Here is a 12,942-nt window from a genome sequence, read left to right as displayed (position 1 = left end):
AGGCGGAAGGGAAGCAAATAATGGAAAATTCTAATGATAATATGTAACTAATCATATAAAAACTAGTCAAATTAGACAGATGCCTACACAGGCAAGGTTGCAAATGCCCTTTAAAACAATCAACAAAAGTAGGGAAGGAAAAAGATAATATGACCCAGAATAGATTAACAACACAATCACTTATAATTATAGACATTTTGGTCAGGCTGTTGGCCAATTTTTGCCTATTTTAGGATTATGACATTGGCATGTTTCCTTGGCCAACATTGTTAGCTTTCTAGTATGACCATTCCAAAATATACGATGAATAAATAAATAAAGCACAAAAAGTATCAAATAAACTAATGTATTATTAATTTTGTCTGAAGTGTAAGTGCATATTAGAGTTTACTTCATTTCAGCATTTGTGTGCGTGTGTGTGTTTGTGTGTGTATGATTGTATGTATAATGTATAACTTAAATAGAAACAAACTGGTAGCTATGTGTGTGTGTGTGTGTGTGTGTGTGTGTGTGTGTGTGTGTGTGTGTGTGTGTGTGATTGTATGTATAACTTAAATGGTAACAAATTGGTAGCTATATATGTGTGTATGTGTGTGTATGATTGTATGTATAACTTAAATGGTAACAAATTGGTAACTATATGTGTGTGTGTGTGTGTGGTTGTATGTATAAAATACCATTTAAATGGTAACAAATTGGTAGACATTGTTTTGTGCAGTAAATTATGATAATGTCTGAAGAAAATTAAACTGAATATAAGGAGATAAAAAAAAAAAACTCACTATAAATTATAACGTATAAAGACAAGTCAAGGTTGTAAAAGCAACAACATTTGAACACATCTCAACTAATAATCATCAAATTATAGGTAATAGATTAAAGTTAATCTCTGTATTTCTGCATTTTACACCATGAACAATTCCAGTACAATTCCATGTACTGTAGGGTCGACAACTGATGTTCAAATGTAAAATCTCCTAAATTCTGGAAGTAAACCATTTGAGAACCACTGGTTTAGACTAGATCAAAATTTTCATATATTAATAGGATAATAAAAATCCAATCAGAAAATTATCTGTGACTTCATACACAAAGAATTAATACAACAAATATGCATATGAATTCATACCCACAACCATGACACGCAGGGGAGGAAAAAACTCAAAACAAAACCTTTAGATAGAGTAATAATGCAATCGTAATGGTTACACACTCATTTAAAGCCATAAGGCATAGACTAAGCTATTGCTTATTTGATTACAAACACCAAAAGTACATTAGGCTCAAATGAGCTAATGCAAAGGGATATTAGCGCTCGTCAGCGGTCAGCGGGCCTAAATGAGATGACGGATATCTCTACAGACCGTGGCGGAGGCGGCGACGCCGATGACGGTAGGAAGACACCGGCAGCTCAACAGTACCTAATTCACTAAATGTCAAGCTCTCTGATGAAGACTAAAATGGTTGTGAAGTGCAATATGCTTGTGTTTAATGACATCAATAAGCCTTGCAGGAAATTTCATTTATACTACATTATTGCTTCAGTGCCTCAGGTGCTTCTCTTTTGATATATGAGAGAAGAGAACGAGAGGGTCTTGAAAGGGTGCGTGGGTTCTGTTCCAGACAGTCCACGGCCATTCACTCTCACAGATGATTGAGTGTATGTGTCCGACGAGATGGCGAGGGGTCTTGGAGAAAAGACATGTTCCCTTATCATGTGCCAATGTAAAGTGGACTGTCCATGCTAACATCACAAGGTGGAAAAACAATATAGCAGAATTATAGATCTGCCCATATAGGCAGCAGTAAGTGGATAGTATGGTGGCTGAAGTGGATAATTCGAGTCAAGCATCATATTCAGCTTCAAAAGCAATTTTGCTGCTATTGTACAATAACAGGCTGCTGCTCTTTGGCTTCATCTCAAAATCTCTCAAATTACGATGTCACAGCACATTTATTATGAAAATACTGCCTTTAACAATGAAAAACATTAGATATTACATATAATAGTCTACTGTACATAATACATTGGTTTCAGATGAACAACTAAAGGGACAAACATGATGATATGATAAAAATAACTAGTCTGAGGGAACCAAAGACAGCACTGACTTCATAGAATCTTTAGGAAATTATTTGTTTTGTTGCAGGGAATACAAAATAGCTTTGTCTTAGAAAAATAATAATAATAACTTGTCCAAGTCCATAAAGTCCATCTGAATGGTGAAGACATCCAGCTCTCTTTCCTCATTTGTGACCACACTCCAAAAAAATAACTTGAAGGGAAAGAGCTTGAAAAAGTAGCCACTGTCTTGTTTAGCTGTCTCTTATTATGTACTAATGTCTATTTGAAAGACATCATATCTTATTAAAAGCAGCCAAAGAAATGTGACTTTTCTAGTTCTGGTACAGAGTTTGTACGGTTCACATCACTGAGAGCTTGAGAAATGCCCCCAAACAATCCCTGAGCAGCTCTGGGCTATTTTTCGCTCTTCACAAAACAACTTTGAATAGTTCATGCATTATTTGTGCAGTATTCAGACAAGATTATTTTCACAGGTTTAACTTTTTGCCCCCAGACTCACAGAACACCCCGTGAGCAGAATTCATACAAAGCGTATGTTGGGTGGTGGGAACATCGGGTTCACGTAGTCCATTCCTTCATACATCCCTCACAGGTGATGCAATCAAAACCGCTGAACCCTAACATCTCAAGCTATCTGCATGTCACCAGCGGTCTCTGAGGGAGTTCCCCCAGGCCATTATACCGAGAAACAGAGAATCAATTCTCACAGTTAATATCCTAAATAATCATATGGAATATTAGTGTTTGCCTTCGCTGCCCTCCTATAGATACATTGACATGGAGAGGAGAGCGCAATCGCCTGTCATTGTAATTAGAGCACAGTGCTGTCGCATAATTAATATTGTCTTATTAGTCTGATAATGAAAACCCTGCAGGTAAGAACGCTAAGTGCTCCTCACCTCCCCCTCTAAACGTGATGAGGGTGGTGATCACAGATCCGCTGGAGAGGAGTGTTGTTGCACCAACTAAGGACTCAAAAAGAGGGTTTTTATTTGAATTGGAATAAAACACACACACACACACACACACACACACATTTTGGAGGGACAAAGCTAATGGCACATCAGAATCCAAAGCCAAAGAAATCCACAGTAGACAATGCACAAAAATCAAACATTCAGAAAATTATTGCTCCTTGGCTTTACAATCCTGCCAGCTACCAATATGTGTTTTAAAACGATCAAATCACACATTTGCAAAATGTTTTTTGATATTTATTTTGTACCTTTCTATTTTAAATCCATTACTTATAATGATTATAATTCTCCCATCAAAAAAAATACAATTAAATTAAATAACTATACATTTAAATTTTTAGGAATGCGCTTATTTTTGCTAGAAGCATTTTTCTTTCATTAAATGTTGAACTTTTTCAGACATGGGTTTCAGAGAGGCCTATGCCATTATATGCATAACATCACATTAATTCACCATTCTATCCCGTACAATCTTCTTCTAAGCCAGCAAAACCCTAAAGCACATGTCCCAATGCTGGGGTCCCGCATATAAGATACATAAGCTATGTCTCATCTGCCAAAGATATGGGTCTCAAATAGGACAATGGGTGACCACACAGGGTCAGCTCCAGGCTCAGACTCCAGGAGGGGGTTTGTTTATGGGCTGCTGATGTGGCAGCCAGGATCTGGAGGATCAGAGAGGAAGGAAGAGCCTTAGCAGGGGGATCTGCAGGGGAGCGGCGGGGAGACAGCATATGAAACCAGGGGGGGGGGCATGCTAATCCCCCAGCAGACACTGTCCTCTGCCAGCTCACGCACGACGCCACAGCTGAGAAAAGTGGGAGCGTGGGAGGAACGGACGGAAAGAGACGAGAGAAAGGCAGAGACGCCACGGTGGCCTTGACCAGAGCATGTCGTCTGGGTGGGCAAGCGATAAGGTGGACACACACAGCTGAGGGTCTTAATGAAGTGCACTGTTGTCTAAGAAAGCTGATCTGTTTGTGGACTCCCATGCGGCAAGAGTCCTCTTCAAACAAGGAGGAGGGGGTCCCCGGGCCCCCAGATGAACAGAATAAGTCATGGAAAGCGATAAAGCGAGAGAAAAGAGAAAAAAAACAAAAAAACACAGACCTCCCACAACGGAGGTATTACAACTCAATCTCCCCCGTCCGGCTGACCTCAGCGCTCGGGTGATGAGACATTTGTGTTCCACAGAGGAGCGTCATATGCAACTTTGACCTCTTGCATGATGGGAAACCCGAGGGGAATTGAAAAATGAGGGCAGGTGCTTATCAGGTGGTCCCGCTCTGACCCAGACTAATGAGCCGACTGGACTCTGGACAGTGAAGGGTAATCAATACTGCAAGATGTGTTTGTCTTAGCCGCTGTATACTGACTTCAGATCAGTCGACCGACAGAGTCTTTTAAAGCTACTCGGGCAGGACGCAATGAATGAATGACTTCAAAGCTGTCTGGATAATGACTGATGGAGTGACAGCACAGGGAAGAGTGGGGAATTACCAATAGATTAAAAGGAAGGAATCAAGAATACATGAAGAAAAGACAAATCCCCAAAACAGAAACACACAAACACAAGGCTGACAAAAGAGGGCGATGTGAATGCTGATTCATGACAAGAGAGGGGTTGAGAAATGAAACGGCTCGGTTGGACTCCCCTTTTCTTGTTTCTCCTTTAAATATTTAACTTTTCGCTGTTGTAAGAGGAAGAAAGTGGGTGCACTTGATGTGATAGTCCCGTAAGGCTTCTGTGTGATTCTTCGGAGTCTGTCATGTCATTCAAACCAGTAAAGACTACATGAAGCCACAATCTCAAGCATTTACAATCTTTGAAGACCAAAAAAGACTATTTATTTTCTTTCACATTCCCAATTTCTAAAATCATGTAGAATGTAAAACGATCAAGTGTACAGTAACAGATTACTGCATAAGAGGAGAGAAGAAAGACTTTATTTTAGCTACAGTGATTTGATTGTATAATGAAAATGATATAACAGCTAGTTAAAAAAAAAAATGCTTTACTCTTTTCAAGTAAGAGAAGCCAAACACAAAATCAGGTTTCATCTGGTAAGGGAACATCATATATGTCAACCTTTGAGGAAGCACCGGTTCCTAAATCAACAGCAGTCATGTTGCTTTACTTTACTAGGAAGCAGTTCTGAACATAAAAACAAAACAAGCATGACTGATACAATCTAAAACAGCAATGTTCTTGCGCAATGTGTGTGTTTCTGTATGTCTAACGACAGAACATAAAGTGTATTTGTGTTTCCACACATAATGAAACGACTGGAACATGACTTTCATTCATTTTTAGCTCAAATGTCGCAGTACTACTTATGCACCAAAGGTAAACTGCATAGGTTTCCAATTCAACTCCTCTTATGTCACTGTCCGATGTCCTTTTAATTAAAAGCACAAAAAGCACTCCCTCTGAGTCAATGTTTCTCTCACACACTCCCAGTACTGTATAAAGCCAATCCGTATAAAATGTGAGAAAGATGGGGAGTTATCTATGAAATCAAGCCATCTGGGCAGCCCTTCTTCATTAGAATACTGTATGTCTGTCATTCCACAGATGCAGAGAAAGATCCTCATTTATTAACAGCTTAATGCTCTCCCATCTGGAGTCGAGCCCACACTGTGTCACCTAGTGCTGAGAACAGTCGCTTACAGCCCTCCACACACACTCTCTCCGTGTGTGTGTGTGTGTGTAAGGTAATGTTCATGACCCTCCGCCCACTGTGAAAATACCAACATGGACCCACACAGTATAACTGCCACCCACACACAAGCTCACATGCCGTCAGACACAAAGTATGAATGCATAAACAGCGTTGTACTGCCATGGAGGTCAACAAAATGTCCAGGTAAACACACAAAACAAAACACTCACATATATTGAGGGAGAGACACACAAAAGGCAAAAGGCAACAGACAGCTGAAACTATGATGGGAAAGACATGTTAAGAAATGCTTGCGTACAATTTTAGAAAAAAAAAAAAAACCTAATTAAATGCACGCAGAATGAGCTTCTGAAGCGCCCCATCTATGCCGGCCCCTCCCTCCCCAGCTAACATGGTGATACAAGAACACACCCCTCGAAGGCAAACCACTTGCCAATGTTCAGTGATGCAAACCAGCCAATGATCTCACACTTCTGCATGCGTGTGTCTGCACACCCCTTAATGATGATCCCACCATGATGAAGAGAGAGGAGAAGAATTGTGGAGAAGTTGGCCATAGAAATAGATGATGGAATGACCCTGAGTTTCAGTTTGCCTCCGGCTCCTGCATGTACTGTCTGTAGGTGTGTGCAGATTGCATTCAAAGATGCTGTAAAACTGCAGGAGAGCATTTGAAACCAAACTGTAATACACAGCTATTGCATGTTCAGAGTGTTTAGAACAAATATACTAGTACTGTCAAACGATTAATCGTGATTAATCACATTCAAAATAAAAGTTTTTATTTACATAATATATGTGTGTGTGCTACTGCATGTATATTTATACTTATAAAATATATACTATATGTCTGTGTCTGTATTTATATATGCATAACAATATAAACTGTACACACACACACACAAACATATATATAAGTAAACAAAAACGTTTGTTTTCGATGCAATTAATCACAACTCATCATTTGACAGCACCAAAATACACCTAATTAAATGATGGACCTATGAATAAATTAATCCAAGATGCATGTTCAACAACGTACAAAATATTATACATTATTATAAACATATTTCATTCAAAAGTCAATGAGGTGCAATCCTGTTTGGACAGCAAAGTCCCAAAATATCTTCTTTTTGAGCTCCACAGAAGAAACTAATAACAACATGTGGGTAAATGATGACAGTATTTTCATTTTTGGATGAACTATGCCTTGTAAAATAATTATGTCTGATTATAATTTATACTATGCCTAAAGTCTCCTATAAACTGGAAAGTATTGCTAAGAAATAAAAAAAAAAAAACATTTATTAGACTGAATAATCTTAAGACATTATAATTCCACACTTCAACCATCAAAGTTGCATGGAAATATGAAATGTTATTCCTTGTACTTCACCAACTTTTTTGAAAGGAAACTTCTTCAGTGCTTTGCTTTGTGGGGAATATCCTTGATCGTTTTCTTTGAAAGGCGGGTTACTCTTTGCCAGAGCTTCCGTGCATTCTTTGAAGAAATCTGGCCTACTGTACGTTTCATACTTTTCAACAAAACCAATGCAATATTTCTTTCTGGATTTGATTATTAAACTCACTATAACTATTAGGTAAGTGACTGACATAGTTTTCCGTTACACATCTGGCACACTTTACCTCGCCACTACTGAATATTTAAATTTGAAATGTGTAATAATTTGTGATTCAATTTAAATTCATTTAAATTAGATTCAGTTTTATCTTTTCACTACATATTTATCTTTTTTTGCACTGCTTTGCCAATAATAATCATCAAACCTTATGGGCTGAGATGCTCTTGCCTGAGTCTCTCTCTCTCTCAGTGAACCTGTCAGGGTAAACCTGTGGTCCAGCAGCTCATTCAGGCCCAGCTGAAGTGCAAATTGGACATCTGGTGCTGCCTCCAGTCTCACAAAGACTCTCGCCCACTTCTGTACCCCACATTCACACTCTCAAATCTGAGAACGCTGGAACACAGGGACACACCACCAACAGTGGCATTCACAGACACAAGACAGAGACAGTCAGAGCAAGAAATCAAGTTTTCAGCTGAATCTGGCCTCCGTATGCATTATGGCTAGAACAGCACTGAATTCACACACTTCTGTCACATTCTGTGCTGATTGCAGGGGAAAACCAGAAATTCTTTGGATGGACTCAAGATATGGTGATGCATGCTTAACAGAGCTGAGAGTACTACATTCTCACTGGTAGCTGAATGCCTTGTCAAAATGATAAAAAAAAAAAAAAATAATCATTGAATTTTTAATCTGTATTTCTAATGTAGAAAAAACTAAATATGACAAACTAAAAACTCTATTTTTTTATAATTATGAGTAAGAATTTATATATATATATATATATATATATATATATATATATATATATATATATATATATATATATAACACCATTCAGTAACCATGGTGTTTATGTGATGCATTTATACCAATCCCATGTCACATTTCAAGAAAAGAAATAGTACTTTATGCACTTATATGCCTATGGTATTTCATAGAATATTCAAATAGTTTTTAGTTAAGTGCTGCAGAGTGTTTTTTTCTTCTTCAAATTTTTGTGTAAATTGTACTATACAAGACTGACTGTAAGAGCATGATACTGCTGAAGTCTGTGTTGAACTTTACAACAACATCATTGCAATGGTTTTGTACCTCCGATCTATTTTTGCAGGGTAGCTAGAAATGACTTAAGGGATGAAATATAACTATTTTCTTTCTAGTCTGTTTAACGAATGTAGGCTACAACAAACAGTGCTTTAATATCAGGTGCCACACCAGTGATTTGATATCATATGCATCTATATTGCAAAAACACATCACAAAATCATCTAAACGGACCTTTAAAATTCAAAACACTATAATAAAATCCAACCTGCTTTCACTTCCACTCCACTTTGAATTCACTCAAGAGAAGTTCATGAAATCTGGTCACCCGCTGTTCAGCTCGGAAACGTTTGCTTTATGTTTAAGCCACACATAAACAGATATGCCATGATAATAGGGGAGAAGTGTTTTGTTTTGTTCTTAAAGGGCCTTTTCTCTTAGGATCATACCTGGACCAGAAATAAAATACTCATATAATCCTAAAAGAGTCAATCTCTTTCCTTTGAACATCAAACAAATATGCACAAATAAAGCCAAAGAATACAGATGTAAATGAACAAAGATAATTAAGTGCATGTATACGCAAATTAACTAAAGGCTCGCTGAACTGCATTTGAACTTTCAAAGGCACGTGCAGGCTACAGCAAAAAAAAGAAACTTTCCTGAAGGCACACACAAGTACACACACGGTTTAATTAGCCAATATGTGATACACATCAAAATATGAACAATCAACAAAAACCTTAAAGCTTATAACACGCACACAGCCCTGGAGCGTGACAGCAGAAAAAGTGCAAGGAGTAGTGGTTGGTAAAGCATGAAGGTGTGAACTAGGGGAACTAGCAATAGGACGATTTTTGATCGTGGACGATAAAAATGTCTCCAGGATCTGCTTTTGAAGAAATATCGTAGTATCAGCTACAGTTCTGGCGCCTCTGTCATATACTGTATGCCACATGCATTAACAGTAGTGTTAACTCAGTGGTAGAGGTTCTCTCTCATTATTTACATGTGCGTTTAAACGTTTCGTTCGCGCCTGTCAAAGAGCGCCTGATATAAGTTTTATTTTACGCTAATACTGTAAAAACACACAAGGTTTTTAAATGTAGACTCAAGTTGGTTGACAAAAATTTAAGTAAACAGTTTAGAGAAAAACCCATGCGTACCTGTATATTAGACGTGTGCAGGTCTTAAAGGGACAGTATGCCTATTAAACATGCCGTCTACTGTCATTACTGTCAAGGGATAGATCACCCTAAAATTTTATTTCTGTCATTATTTACTCACTGTCACGTTGTCCCAAACCTGTATTAATTATTTTTATAACGTTGACGCTCTTGACTTAAAAAATTTTATACAGTTGCTTTAGGAATCAATTTATATAATGTTTTATTTTTATATTTGTTCATTCAATTTATTGAATGCTCCTGCTAAATACACCTATTGTACCTGAAAATAAAGCACGGTTTGTTTTATTTTATATATTATGTGTAGTTGTAATGTGTATCTTTGTCATTCTTTTATATTTGTTATTAAAAAAATAAGAACAAAGATTTTTATCTTCGCCTTCTTTGGTCTAAATATCTACCATTCTTTTTATGTTACCTTGAAAGGCTTTGTCTTTATAATAGGGAAATTAGTTTGGCTGTACTGCTCAGACAACTTGCAAAATAGTAAAATCAGCACGACAAAGGATTGTGATAAAATCATGAATTGTGATATGGTCTTTTTTTCCATATCGCCCACCCCTAGTATGAACATTTTCAAGTGCTGAAAATCAGAGCTCTAAACTCTAGAGACTAAAGACAACAACCAAAAAAAGAAGATAGAGGGTCTTTACTGTATCAGAAAAACCACGTTCACACCTTATAAATGTTCCCTGGGAAAAATCATGAGATTTAAAGGGTACATAACATACACAGTTTCACCTAATCTCGAGTTTTCAGTTAATCTTGAGTAACTATAGAGTAGTACTGCATCCTTCATATATCCAAAAAGTCTGAGTATAAGTCCAAAGATACGTCATGATGAGGAAAAAAACATATATAAGTTGCACTGGACTATAAGTCGCATTTATTTAGAACCAAGAACCAAGAGAAAACATTACCATCTAAAACTGCTAGAGGGCGCTCTACACTGCTCAGTGTAGGCTACAGGAGCACTGAGAAGCATAGAGCGCACTCTGGCGGCTGTATACGGTTATGTTTTCTCTTGGTTCATTTCTTTTGGTTAAAGGGGGGGTGAAATGCTCGTTTTCACTCAATATCCTGTTAATCTTGAGTACCTATAGAGTAGTACTGCATCCTTCATAACTCCAAAAAGTCTTTCGTTTTTTTATATTCATAAGAGAAAGATAGTCTGTACCGATTTTTCCCGGAAAAACATGACCGGCTGGAGGCGTGACGTGTGGGCGGAGCTAAAGAATCACGAGCGCCAGTAGGCTTTTGCGTTGAGAGCGTTTGGAAGCTGTGACATTACCGTGAGGAAAAACCATCATCCAAAACAAACCATGGCTAACAGTCAGATTCAGCCGTTTATTTATGATCCAGAATCAGATCCCGAGGCTGAAACTGAACGAAAGCAGCAGCAGTAACGACTCGCTCCGAGCGGGGCTCGAACCCGGGTCTCTGGCATGGGAGGGGACGCACTAACAAGGAGGCAGAGATATTTTAAGCAGTTTTACACACCGCCTGCGGTTCCAAGACATGATCGTGACCCTTTTTCCTTGGGACTGCATCATCCTTAAGAAATAAACGATACGCATATCCGTCGTCAAACTGGGCCTTGTTTGTAAAACAAGCATCTTCAAAATGCAGGGAACAAACAAAAACACTTGCACAACTCCGTTGATGCTCTGTAAAAATAAACTCCATCCACTGGTCCCTTAATGCTGTTTTTTTTTTTTTTTGGTAATCTGTGCAGGGTTGTCTTGCCCTGGCAACCAAAAACACACTTCTTTTGTGACTTTTCGCGACGCTCTCGCTCTGATCAGTGAATCGATCTGATCAGTGAAATGTCTGTGCTCAGCCTCGCTGTACGGGAGCGCGCGCTCTTCCGGCAAAAGTGCCCTTAGAACCCATATAAGGAAATTCCGCTCCATCTAACGTCACAAAGAGCCATACTCGAAAAAAACTTTCCGAAACTTGTGACAAACTGGAAGGAGTATTTTGGGAACAAAAATACTCCTTCAAACGTACAACTTAATTTTTGAAACTTTGTCCATGTTTGGCATGGGGATCCAACTCTTTAACAGTGTAAAAAACTCAGTATGCATGAAATAGCATTTCACCACCCCTTTAATGTCAAATTAATTTTGATAAATAAGTCGCACCTGACTATAAGTCGCAGGACCAGCCAAACTATGAAGAAAAAGTGCGACTTATAGTCCGGAAAATACGGTACATGAATGGGGTCTTTATTACAGGGACGGCTCCATGTTTTAATAGCAAACGATGTGCATATCCTGCGTCGACTTGGGCCTTGTTTATAAAACATTTGTCACTCAAATGACCAGAACACACAAACGGGCTTGATACACTCCATTGCTGCCCCGGAAAAACTAATTGCATCCACTGTTCATGTAACGCTGGGTTCTTGGGGAAGCTGAACACGGTAAACTTTCCCTCACATCACAAAAACACACTTGCTGCCGACGATTTTGAAGCTTATTGATGTGCGTGGTCTCGCTCTCCTCTGGCCAACGTGTGCTCCTCTTGTCTATGTCATTAGATCCACGATCGAAAAAAAAACAGCCGAAACTTGAACAAAACCGGAAGTAAGATTTTCGGCACAGAAATTTGCAGTCATTCTTCTAAACTATTTTTTTAAACTTTGGCCATGTTCAGCATGAGAATCCATCTCTTTAACACTGTGAACAACTCTGAATACAATATACCACTGGGATAAATGGTTTTACATTTTTATGGCGCTGTGTTGTCTATAAAAAAAAAAAAAAAGTATGTTTGACCTTGAAATAAGTAAAAATGTTTTTTTCTATATAAAATAAATAAATGCATACATAACACTACCATTCAAAGTTTGGAGTCAGTAAGTTTTTTTGTGTTTGCTTGTTTTCAAAAGCAGTCTCAAACTGAATATATTTGGTAAAACGGTAAAATAAATAAATACAATTGTGAAATTGCAACTTAAAATAAAAGTGATCTATTTTAATATAATATATTAATATAACTTTACATTTTAATTGATTTCCATTTAATCCATTAATCCAGTCCCAGTGTCACGTGATCCATCAGAAATCTTTCTAATATGTTGATTTGGTGCTCAAGTATATTTCTTATTATTAACAATGCTGAAAACAGCTTTGCTGTAATCTTTTTTTTAATCAGGATTCTTTAAAAGTTACAAATAATTTATATGAAATATACATCTTTTGTAACATTATATTACTGTCACTTTTGGTAAATGTAATGCCTCCTTGCTGAACAAAAAATCAATCAATAAATCAACAAACAAACAAATAAATAATACTGAGCCCAAACATTTAAAAGTTAGCGTACATAAATAAATCCTTACTCAAAGATGTTCTATAATATTGAATTATT

The 12,942-nt window shown here is 37.7% G+C and overlaps 1 protein-coding gene across 2 annotated transcripts in view; it reads right to left on the bottom strand.

Annotated features, from left to right (window-relative positions):
- Positions 1-12,942, bottom strand: part of fam172a (family with sequence similarity 172 member A) — a 163,449-nt gene that overhangs the window by 145,365 nt on the left and 5,142 nt on the right. The gene's annotated exons all lie outside the window — the stretch shown is intronic.

This window comes from Carassius gibelio, chromosome B5 (genome assembly GCF_023724105.1).
Source record: "Carassius gibelio isolate Cgi1373 ecotype wild population from Czech Republic chromosome B5, carGib1.2-hapl.c, whole genome shotgun sequence".
Taxonomy (NCBI): domain Eukaryota; kingdom Metazoa; phylum Chordata; class Actinopteri; order Cypriniformes; family Cyprinidae; genus Carassius; species Carassius gibelio.
The sequence above is the reverse complement of the archived record's forward strand: the minus strand, read 5'-3'. Positions and strand labels throughout refer to the sequence as shown.